A 12,491-nucleotide genomic window follows, 5' to 3' on the forward strand; every position below is an offset into this window, starting at 1 on the left:
TCCTCCTGAGAAAGTCAGTCTTACACACATTACACACATAATGTTACATATAGCAAGAACAGCATCTTCTAGCAGCTGCTTCTCATGAGAAAAGATTCTCAGCTGCTAGCACATTTATACAATACAATGGAAAATCATAGTTTAGCTCTCTGGGACAGCCAAGAAATACAGCTTGACATGAGTCCTGGCAAGTAGGCCAAGACCTTTCGCTAAATTAAGGCCTACAACTAATAAAGCTAAGACATAATGCATAACCTTTAATAAACATATCAGCACATTAGTCAAACATATGTGCAATATTTCATAGTATTAGACTATTAATAAGTACACTTTGTGAAGATTTGCGGCCACTCACCTTAATCACATTTTCAAATGCGTGCATTTTTTTTCTACGTTATCATATTTTCCACACAAATCCATTACTCAGAATACATGAACACTCATTAATATTTTTTGTTAAAACACCTGCGCTATCAGTGACTTCTGGGACTTGAAGTGGGACCATAAGTGAAGAATGGTGGCATGTTGTACCAGGAGCATTAGTTTTGTTTCGCCACCTGGAAAGGATGGATGATATTACCATGATGTTTTTGTTGATGTTACAGTTATTTTAATTAGGTTGGAGAAAGAAAGGGTGTATCAATAGGGGAAAACATCATAACATTGAGATTAACAGTAAAAGACATATTCATGAAGAGGCCATTAGCATACCCTTAATGGCGGAATCCCCACTGGATAGAATATTCCTGATGGATAGAATACTGACTTGGAGTATCACAAGACTGACTGCCCACAAACATTATCCCACGCAATGTTTTGCAATATCAAAAAATAGACAAGGGGAGTGATGATCTCAGCAGCACATAAACTGCTGCCACTCATAGTGGCCGAAGCGATAGTAGCTAAAAAGGCAGGACAGTATGTCTTACTGGTGCGCATCTTGGCTGGGCAATAGATTACATTGACATTTTCATATGCCTCTAGCCTCTAACACAGGTCATGGCGGACACTTGGGGGGTGATTCTAATCCTGGCGGGCGGCGGAGGCCGCCCGCCAGAATTCCGCCCCCATAATACCGCTCCGCGGTCAGAAGACCGCGGAGGGTATTATGAGTTTTTCCCTGGGCTGGCGGGCGGTCTCCAAAAGACCGCCCGCCAGCCCAGGGAAAAACTCCCTTCCCACGAGGATGCCGGCTCGTAATCAAGCCGGCGGAGTGGGAAGGTGCGACGGGTGCAGTAGCACCCGTCGCGTATTTCAGTGTCTGCAAGGCAGACACTGAAATACCTTGCGGGGCCCTCTTACGGGGGCCCGCGACACCCCCTACCGCCATCCTGTTCATGGCGGCTTTCCCGCCATGAACAGGATGGCGGTAGGGGGGGTCAGAATCCCCCATGGCGGCGCAGCAAGCTGCGCCGCCATGGGGGATTCTGAGGGCAGCGGTAAACCGGCGGGAGACCGCCGGTTTACCCTTTCTGACCGCGGCCAAAGCGCCGCGGTCAGAATGCCCTGCGGGGCACCGCCGGCCTGTCGGCGGTGCTCCCGCCGACCCTCGCCCCGGCGGTCGAAGACCGCCGGGGTTAGAATCAGGGCCTTGGACACTTTAACACAATGCAAGAGAGAGAGAGCAATAGGATATCATCTGGCCTGGTGACTTCAATATTGTCCCCAACCAGAGCAATATAAACACCCTCAGGATAGATTTACATTTATGCCAGATTTACATTTATGCCAGAACCACTATGGACTAAACTGGCGAACCCGGGCCTTGTAGATGTTTGGAGAGAGAACCACTTTGGAGAAAGAGAATACTTTTTTCTCAAGGTCAAAGATTGTTCTCTTGTATCAAACAAAATTGGGCCGTTCAATTGCTTTACAATCAAACCACAAAGATATAAATCGGCCTCATTTTTATTTCGGGCCATGCAGTAATTGTATGGGATTTTACACGGGTTAGCAAATATCAGGGGACAGGAACTGGATGTTTAATCATAATATACGTAAAGATAAATTACATGAAAGTGAACAAAACTATCAAATATGAAAATATTTTTACATTAGCCAGCAACGTTAGACTACTATACTTACAATCTGGGATGCTTTGAGGCAATAATACAGGGCAAAGTGATTGTCATTAGGGCTCACCAGAAACAAACGTAGTCCTTCACAAAAGGCAAACTGGAAAAACGCAACTTGAGGTAGTCCCCCTGCAAAGTACATGGAGGGGCCACCTCCCCCCCAGGCCCTAGTTAGGAGCTATTAGGCTCGCTGCGATGAGGGGGCCCCTAGACCTCAGGGCTCCCACCACACCACGGTGGCAGTGGGGACTAATGTTACATCACTGCCCCTAGGAGCCCAGCATCAAACTCCAGTCCATGGTGGCTCTAATTCACAACAGAAACTCTGTATCAAGTTCTGGACACATGAAATCTGGGTGAGGCTTGGGTGGGGTCTGGGTGTTGCCTAGATGTGGCCTGGTGCAAGTACTTGGCACGGTGGACAAAGGCTTGGGCATGGCCTATGTACACACTTGGCATAGCAGCCATCTTGTGTTCTTAGGCTATAAAATCCATGCCCTGCACATGTGCAGGTGCTTGGCTTTCCAGGTCTTGCCTAGTGGATGTGTTCTTCTTACCTGCTCTAAGATTTCAGGAACAAATCCATCCGTCCTAAGACTGGCTTCCAAGTACAACAATACGACACCTTTCCCTCTCATCTGCTCAAGAACTGCCTCTTGTTGCAGTGCTTCTACACCAAAATGAATACTGCAAAAATATAAGGAAAGAAAAAAACAAGGTTAGTGACAGTCCAGTTTGAGTGAAGACAACTAGGCGCTCTTTGCACCAGAGAAAGGAAGTCATCTCTTATCTAAGTCACATGTTAAAGATGATGTTTGTGAATTTAGATTGTAGAGCTCCAAAATCACTACCATCTTTATGGAGAAAGTGTATTTTCAGTGTGGAGAGGAAACAAACAAAGAAAGAATATGGTGACAACTTCTTGGGGCACAGAATTGCTTAAGACTTTAATTGTGAAGCAAGAGAGACTCTATTCTGAGACTGCTTGCGTGTGCGTAATGAGTCTGCATTCCAAAGATGGTTGTTAGGCCAAGACTCAACACAAATATTCTTTGCAAGTACATAGGTTCTTTATTGTAGTAACAAAAGTTGTGATACAGAAAATACATTCTGTTGTCTATGTTAAGTATCGTATTTTATGTTTTAGGTGCTTGGCAAGTAAGCCAGAAAGATAGATGAGGGTCAACCTGTGGTGCACTTTGGCCTCAGAAAAGAAACACAGCAGAAGCCAAAGGTACATCCTCCCCCCCTTTCTCCTGGGCTGATTCCTCTCATCAATGTGTCTTCAGTTTGAGGGCATGTCCGTCCGGTCGTGGGAGGTGTCAGATTCATGCCGCTCCAGGAACTCTTGGAAATCTGGCTCTTGGACAAGGTTAGTGCTCGTGACAGGAGCATACACAGTATAAAGAAATAGTATAAAAAATAATGTACAACTAGTACTTTACTTTGCAAAGAGAGAAGCAGGTCTTCCCCAATATGACCATGCAATGCTGGAAGGGTTGCAGGGTGGAAGGAACACAATTACACATGTGGTGGGCTTGACCAAAGACCATGGTCTTCTGCAATGAAATTTTAAGTCAAATCAAGAAGTGTATTGGTCTCCTGATACCACGGGAATCCATAACTGTGATCTTGGGTATAAGCCCACAGGGATGGGAACACTTGCAAAGGGAGGGTTGGTGGCTGGTGATCACTTATACGCTCCTGGCAGTCAAACAGGAGCTAGACGTACATTGGAAAAAAACAAGAAGGTATATTGTGCCAACTTCTTTGTGCACAGAATTGCTTGAGACTTTAATTGTGAAGCAAGAGAGACTATGGCCCTCATTATAACTTTGGCGGGTGGCAACCGCCGCCTGCCAAGTTGTAACCGCCGTACGGCCGCCAATGCGGGCGCACTTCCGCGGTGGCCAATATGACATCCCCGCTGGGCCGGGGATGTCGGCCGCAACATGGGAGCCGGCTACAAATGGAGCTGGCGGTGTTGCAGCAGTGAGACGGGTGAGGTTGCACCCATAGCGCTTTTCACTGTCTGCTGTGCAGACAGTGAAAAGCTTTATGGGGCAGTGCAGGGGCCCCCAGGGGCCCCGCGACTCCCTTTCCACCAGCCTTCCCATGGAGGTTCCTACCACCATGAAAAGGCTGGCGGGAAGGGGACTCGTAATCCCCTTGGCAGCGCTGCCCTGGAGGATTAAATCCGCGGGGACCAACGTGGCGGAAAACCGCTGGGACCAATGTGGCGGAAAACCGCCGGTCCCGGCGGTGTGACTGCGGTGCTTCCTCCGCGGTCGTAATATCCAAGTTTGCACCGCCAGCCTGTTGGTGGTGCAACCTCCAAAACAGCCCTGGCGGTCTTTGACCGTCAGGGTTGTGATGAGGGCCTATATGCTGAGACTGTTTGTGTGTGCGTAATACGTTTGCACTTCAAAGATGATTGTTAGGCCAAGACTCAGCATGAACATTCATTGCAAGTGAGAGGCGCAATAGTACATTTGGAATCCTACACCATCTAGGTATAATATTATAGTTGATTTGTGCATAAGGTGTAAATGTGCACCAAAAAGGAGTTGTGGAAAGTTTTGCACTTCGAACTGCTCCATCCCTCTATTCTTACATAATTTTTCAGTATAATTAATATATTGCCAACATAGGCCAAACCTGAAATGGGCTTGGTTCTGTTGCAGTTCAGATGGGGCCTGGCATGCAAATTTCAGCAGGAATGTTGGAAATGGACCAAGGGTGATTTGCAAAGTTTACTAGCCTCTCATTCCACATAATGGTATGTTGGTGAATAATCAATGTATGTTTATATTTAATATTTATGAGTTTATTTTAATATTCTATTATTCATAAAAAAAAGAGATAAATTCTAATGAAAACCACAAATTAGTGTGCCTCACGTGGAGAATTTCGGGAGTAAGTCACAAATCAGTCAAGGAGTGGACACAAGTGCTAGCAGAAAAGATTTTGTGAATCAGGCCCAATTTCATAGAGAGTGGTGTAAAAAAGTAGAAATCTGAAGGTTGACTTGGCAATTGAATGTGTGTAAAATAAACTAAAGACTTATTCACAAAATCCGTTCTGGAGTTTATAAAGTAGTACTACTTCCTGTCCTCCAAAAATGCAGTTCAATAACCTCTGGACTGAGATCTCTGCCTCTTCTATCTTTTATGTAAGGAGATCTGTGGTCAGATGGTAGAGATCTCAGGACAAGTAATCATAGATTTTAACAATACATTTGGGAGGAACTATGGAGAAAAGAATGAACATAGGGAATAATTATTTTGAAGTGAATAGGGTAAGAGAAATTTAAAGAAGATTTGGGTGGCATGCTAATGCAAAACACACACCTACATAAGAGTAAGGCATTTTGAAAATTGCATACTACTACAGTAGTACTATTGACTAAATACTCCTAAATGTACTTCAGCCCAGCACTGGAGGAAGTCTAGCACTACACCTAGCCAACCACTGGGTCTGTAACATACTCCCATTGAAAACAATAGTTTCAGGGATTAAAACACTAGCATATAGGGGTGCCATATAAAATAAATTACACATTATTTTAAATGTAACTAAATATCAAATTTTAATTTTACCTTTAAATGACCGTTTCAAAAATCAACATGTAAAATATACTTATTAAAATTGTAGTACAATATATGTAATTTCTAATTAATGTTTTCTAATGTATTAATTCACACATAAAATTATACATACATTTTATCCAAGACTGTTAGAGATTCAATAGAAATTGCACTGTAAGGGATGGCAGAGGATGGAGGATTAACATTTTCACTAATTTAATTCCTACAAAATAATTTTAATTAAAACTAAAATCTTAAATGAAGTAACTTCAGTTAATACGATAGGCTTTAGTGCAGGTATATTTTCCCTTGCAACTGTGATACACCTAGGTGATTAGGAGTTAAGGAAATGTGCGTAGGTTATTTTATTTAAACAGTTAATTTTCTAAAAGTTCCAAATTTGGTTCTGTAGGTAGATGTCTGCCCCAGTGTCAAAGGTCTCCATAAACAGGTAGATTGTTACTAATCATAGTTGTAAATGCATTCATGGGAGTCTCCACCCCCTCCTTTGAGGACATGGAGAGTGGTGAGTGACATATATCTGTAGATTTGCACTTTAATTCCATCAATGAGGAAAGTTACACCTAGGGGTAGTTGTAGATTTTCATGTGAGGAGATCTACACATGCAAACTTACCTCTTTGACAAGACTCTATAGATTTTAATGGATTATGTTATATCACAAGAAGAACCCTGCTATTGCTTAGACACACTTCCCTTAATTAACAAGCCCAAATCCTAAAATACCAAGCAAGAAAGTTGGAAATCATAATCTTGCTTATACCTTTTGAGAAAGTTTTTAATTTGGAGGATTCACAAAGGGTCCATTAAGTACTTCAGAAAATCAGTGACTTTTATACATTGCATGCAATGTTCCAGAGTGTAAGATTTACGTCTGAAAGTTTCAACCAGGTGGAAAGTTCTACTTGCGCCGTAAAAAAGAAAACATGGGGCCATATTTATGGGGAATTGGCATAGGGCAGTGCTGTATGTCTTCTTGCTGTGCTGCCCTACGCAAATGTTAAAGGGCAGGAATGCACCATATTTCCCCTTGAAATGGCGCACAATTGACTACCTAGCGCCAATGCATGCACCCTTGCACCATGGTGCGAGGGTGCCTGCGTTGTATGCAGGATTGTTTCTGTTCAGAAAGGGACCTGCACAATCCTAAGAGGCATTTTCCTCTTTCTATGTGTGCTGCAGACTGCAGCACACGTGGAAAGAGGAAAAAACAAGAAGAAATGAAATTATTTCTCCTCATTACGCCTTCTCTGGGAAAGTGTGAGGTTTTGGTGCTGCCCCAGGTTTAGGGGATTAAATCTGGAGCAGCTTCATAATTAATGGATGTTGCATGGGAAAACCCACCTCAACACCCATGGTGCAGCGTAAGGCAATGAAACAAAAATGGCTTTGCGTGGTCTCATAGATATGTTTGAGAGGCTTTCACCACCGGAGCACAAAAAAAACGATGCTCCAGCAGCGCAAGCCCCTCCTAAATATGCCCCACAATATTTATTGTGCCTTTTTTATTTGACATTATTAACAAATAACATCATTAATCCTAAGGAAAAAAACTAATTAAATACAATCTGCAATAGTGCACATCCCTTTTGTTCATGGTGAAAATATTTTATTAATCTAGAGCAATAGTCTTCAAACTTTTTAATGCTGCATCCCTTCATGTAAAACAATCATTGATGCCCTCCCACGACACACATATTTTCTCATAATCATTCCATAAGAGTGGCAGCTCTGAGCATATTTAAAATCAAAACACTGCAGTTATGTTCAGTTATAGTTTTTAAAAATGCAGTCAAGTACATAATTGCCAGCATGCTGGTAGACATCTAGGGCCATATGCACGAACACTTTTTCCCATAGACACAGAATGGGTAAAAACGTTTGCTACATCTGGCCCCTAGATCCCTATCCACAGTGTGATCCTTTATCAGAAAAGGTGGGAAAGACGTTGGTTATTTGGGAAAAAGCTACCCAGTTTTGTTTAGGATTTACTAGGACATTTAGGACAATCTATTAATTTAGGTATTCCTTGGAGGTTGTGAATATTGCTAGAGAATTTAACAAATGGTGAGATTGAGTTGTAATTCTGTGATTTTTTTTTGTTGCCAAACTAACCGTTTGAGTTACTGCAGTTATAAGTCCCTAGGTTCTATGCTTCTTGTTTCTTTGAACCCTAATACATTTTCAGTGGAAATCTATAACATTATTTTGAAGGGGTTCTGTTTCTCAGATTGAGACTGACAGAACTAACAATTAAGAGGTGGAATAAGTGCAGTGCATAAACAGGAGACTTTTTTACATCACAACACTAGCTTAAATGTATGTTTTTAGGTCCAAGTGTTGACTGCACAGCTGTCAAACAGATTTATTCTAACAATATACACAGAGTGGGCTTTGGGTCTGCCTCTTTTGACCATTAGCTTTCTTCGACGATCCTCTTCCAGCCATTGCCTCTGCTCCTTCTCAATCATGTCCTCGCTCAGCGCTCTCTCCCTTAAGGCTATTGGCTGCATGAATGTTCCCTTCAGCCTCCAATAGAGTGCTTACATTGAACTGGATGAAGGACTACAACTTTAGCCCTCTCTGTCCACTCCTGATGGTTTTAATGTGGTTACCTGAATGTGTTAACACATTAAATCCAGATCGGTTGACTTTGCAAATGCGTATTTAAGTTTTGCTATCTGCTTCAATTTAAAAATACCCCTATACTTTTTAATTCCATAGTACAAAATAGTAATGTGAGGGGTTTCTATAAACCCATATCTTTTGATCAACATACCTACTGGCTAAATTTATCCAGGTAGTTTCATTCATTGAGATTGAAATGTACAGTTCATTAAATTAATGCTTTCAGTCTATCTTCGTGGTATTTAGTCAAATCCATTGGCAACGTTGTATAAAACATTGCTAGGCAAACTGTACAAAGTGATTAACTCGACTTGTGTCATTAAGACAGCATTTTATGACTATTCAATTAGCAAAAGATGCCAGTGGACGTGCATTGCGCTTTGCACTTTGGCATTTATTGTTGAATCAGTTTTTAAAAATGAAAGCCTTAGATATTTCAAGTATCAGACCTCTGGTTTACAGGAAAATAGGATACATTACAAGCAAAAAAATGAAAAGTTTCCTTTACAATTTTTCAGAGTGTTGTCTGCTTTGAAAAAATGATGTAGGCACCACCATTCACAAAGGGGAAGGGATCCCTTAAGGACCCCTTCTCCTTTAACTGTGATTTTTTTACGATCGCATTTATGGTCGCAAAACAATCCTACATACCACTGCAACTCACTATTTGAAAGGGAAGCCCTTGGCATGCCCCTTGCAAATAGTAACTCACAAACCTATTTTGGGATTTGGTAAATAGATCACAGAATCGCAAAATACCATTGGTACATTCCAAAATGCTATTGTAATGCGGCAAGAGGCCGAATTCTGTGAATCTGTCTGTTTGTGACATGAAAATAGCTATGTATATCTGGTCATAGTTACAAATGTAAAAATGTGACTACACATGTCACCATGGAGTAGAAGGACCTTTGCAAATGCTGACTGTTCCCCTTATTTTTCTTAGTGCTGTAATTGGGTCTTAGAATGACAAAATAATGAGGTAATGCCATTACAAGATGTGCTGCATTGTGCCACATAAATTGCTTTTCTTGCTGCATAATTTAGTCATGCCTGCAGGATATTTTGTTTCTCCCCTGCCTATAACTCCAGTGGCCCTGGTTGTAACCAGGGCCACTGGAACTATGCAATTGTGCAGCAGCAGCAGCAATTTTTTGCATAATTACAGATTTGCCACATTTGTCACATAATCCATCATCTGCCATATAATCTGCAGATTAAAAAAAAAATTCTAGCTCAAACAGTTTAAAAGTTACTAAGAGTGCAGCGACGTGTTGCAATGCAGTGAAAGGCCCTTTGCAAAACTGGATTTGTCACCCTTTCATTGTTTATTGGTACGTTTCGGTATTAAAATGGTACTAATGAGGTGCAACCAATGCCCAGACAGCCTTATGAAGTATACAAATGTTGAAATAATGAATTAATAATATTACAAAATGTGCCACACTATGCCACATAATTTGCCTTTACCTGTTGCATAATTTACTAATCCCGACGCATAATTTGACCCTCTCATGCCGCATAATTCCAGTGGCCCTGGTTATAACCCATATCCAGATATGTATTGTTCAGTAGGCAAAAAGTATGCTTGAAAAACCGAGCTGTTGTTTTTCTTGCAAGCCATGCAATTCCTTATTTGGCCCCAAGCACTTGCTTCTGGTATTTGGCGCGAATTTGCAATTCATGAATTCACATCCTGGCATGACCAGCTCAGCATTTCATCCTACGGTACATAACTTGAGCACCATTAAAATGGGCAATAATTAGCCGCACCGTTTATTTACCGTGTGTGGGGATGTCAAAGCCTGCGACATCAGCACTACATAAAGAAAAGATTATTGTTATTCCATTTTCGTACACTATCCCGCCACTTCTGGTGTACGGAAGGCCTCCCACACGGGGTGGCGAAGACACAGCTCTGGTCTCTGTCACTCCTTACTTGGCAGGCGAACCACAAGATGCTTTCAGAGCACGCATGACTGGAGGCAAAGCCTGCAGTCGATTTGACGTAATGCGCTTTGACATGCGTCGTAGCCGCTCTAGGCAAACAGTCCATGATTGCTCTGACCGGGTGGAAGGAAATATTTCTGGAGCTGGCCCTTGTTGCTCGTATTTTTTTAGACAGTGTGGTTCTTAAATGAGGGAGGCTGATGGTGTCTGAAGAGCAAGGAGTGGCTGCACCAGCAGCAAAGCACATTTTTAAAAGCAGACCACTTCTTAATTTCTCAAGGAGGTTAACCTAAGCTTTGTGCATGGGAAATGAAACCATGGATGTGCGGCCCTCAATTTCGTTCTGTGTTCTCTAGAGGTCTTTCTACCCACAGAGACCACACAGAGTACTGTCCTGCATGAGAAGTAGGTTATACTCTTAGCTAACCTTTGAGTTTGCCTACGTGTGACATTTCCATATTTTTGGTGCACTGATGTTATATTGCCTTAGGTACAACTTTATGAGTGCTGGTTTATTGCGACTAGGACAAAACAATTATGGCTGTATAATAACGCATCTATCAGAAATGGCCCTGTTTTGCGAAACTCCTGGGTTACTAGTGGGTAATCTTCATTACCCTGATTCTTCCTTACTCGTCCCAACACTTACGTTTGAGTGAATGTGCCTGTTCACTTTACTTCACTCACTGTTTTCTGGGCTGTTTTCCCTTTCTATCCTCAGGATAGAATCTACCCATAAATCACCTACCTCCCCTTAGCACTTCCTGTTCTTTACCAAGCCACTGAGCAAGGACTGATAACGGAAACAGGGAGGAGGGGGTTTGTGTGTTGTGAGACACAGAGGGAATAATCACAGCAATGAAGATTACCTGTAAAATAATCTGGGCATTACCTCCTCATCTCCTTCCTTATCCCATTCATCAAAAGGCTAATTCGGAACACTGAACAACATGCTATCTCTAGTGTGCAATAAGATGTAGAAGAAGCACACGTGGTGGCCCCACAGATGTCCCCTATAGAGGAGCCTGCCCAACCGTCCAAAGAGGCTGCTATGCCTCTGGTAGGATGGGCCTTATTTGTACCAGTAATCTACCTATCATAGTCCTGGGAAGCAGAAAAAATACAGACTTTATCAATTACCCTTTTTACTGCCTGAAAATTGTAAAAAGGGACCTGAAACTATATTGAGACTGATGGAGCAGATATTGTATTGTATTGTAATCGTATTTATATAGCGCTTACTACCCCTGACGAGGTGTCGAAGCGCTTTTCGGTGAGTAGCATGCTACTCTGGAACCCAACAAGAATTAGTGATGGATTAGTATCGGGAAATATTGAGTAATTTTTTGTCTTATTATGAGTTCATTTGAGCCGCGGATATGAGAGTTTGTTAGTTACATTGACTGGAGTAATGGAGGGGTGGAGGAGGAAAGAAATCCAGAAGTATTAATTGGGAGTATATCCTTAATTTACTCAACCCAAAGGCTTGGGATGAGTAAAGGGGGATGGAGAAGGGAAGAGTATGTGGAAGGGTTAGGGAGAGCATAGAAGTAGGGTGAGATAAACGCAGGAGAATTTAGTAGGGTTGTGTGGGAGGTCACGGTAGTAGAGTGAGGTTTGGTGAGTTAGATGTGGGAGCGGAGGGAAGAGCTTAGGCAGAGTTATTTAGGAGATGAAAGTAATAGAAAGGATTTGGGATGAGTCAGAGTGAGAATGGAGGATAGTTTGATAGAGACATGACGTATGATGATGGGTAGATAAGTGTGATAAAAGCACAGAAACAACATATACACATACATACATATATATATATATATATATATATATATATATATATATATATATACATACATACACACACACATACAAACACACATGAATACACACACAGATGCACATACAATACATAATTAGAACCATGGGTAAAATATACTTAGTCAAACAGGTTTAACAAGTGTGTGTGTATTTTATTGCTATGACATAGAAGCAATACATATTTTCTAAAGAACTATACATAACTAGAAATATACACATAATCTGAAAAAATATTTATCAACATAGGCATATACAGTCCATAGTTGTTTGAATATGGTGGTTATGAAGGAAAGAGACAACTCTTGAGTAGTTTTCTGAAGACAAGAAAGTTATCTGTGGCTCTTATAGTTGAGGGTAATGAATTCCATAGTTTGGCTGCTTGAACGGAGAAGGATGTACCACCTATAGTCTTTTTC

The 12,491-nt window shown here is 41.8% G+C and overlaps 1 long non-coding RNA gene across 1 annotated transcript in view; it reads left to right on the top strand.

The window, feature by feature from the left end:
* The window catches only part of LOC138247238 (uncharacterized), a 60,709-nt gene that overhangs the window by 32,452 nt on the left and 15,766 nt on the right, over positions 1–12,491 (top strand). Inside the window, exon 4 of the long non-coding RNA XR_011194379.1 lies at positions 3,223–3,447. This is a non-coding gene — a long non-coding RNA (uncharacterized lncRNA). The remainder of the gene's footprint in view (positions 1–3,222; positions 3,448–12,491) is intronic.

This window comes from Pleurodeles waltl, chromosome 7 (assembly GCF_031143425.1).
Source record: "Pleurodeles waltl isolate 20211129_DDA chromosome 7, aPleWal1.hap1.20221129, whole genome shotgun sequence".
Lineage (NCBI taxonomy): Eukaryota > Metazoa > Chordata > Amphibia > Caudata > Salamandridae > Pleurodeles > Pleurodeles waltl.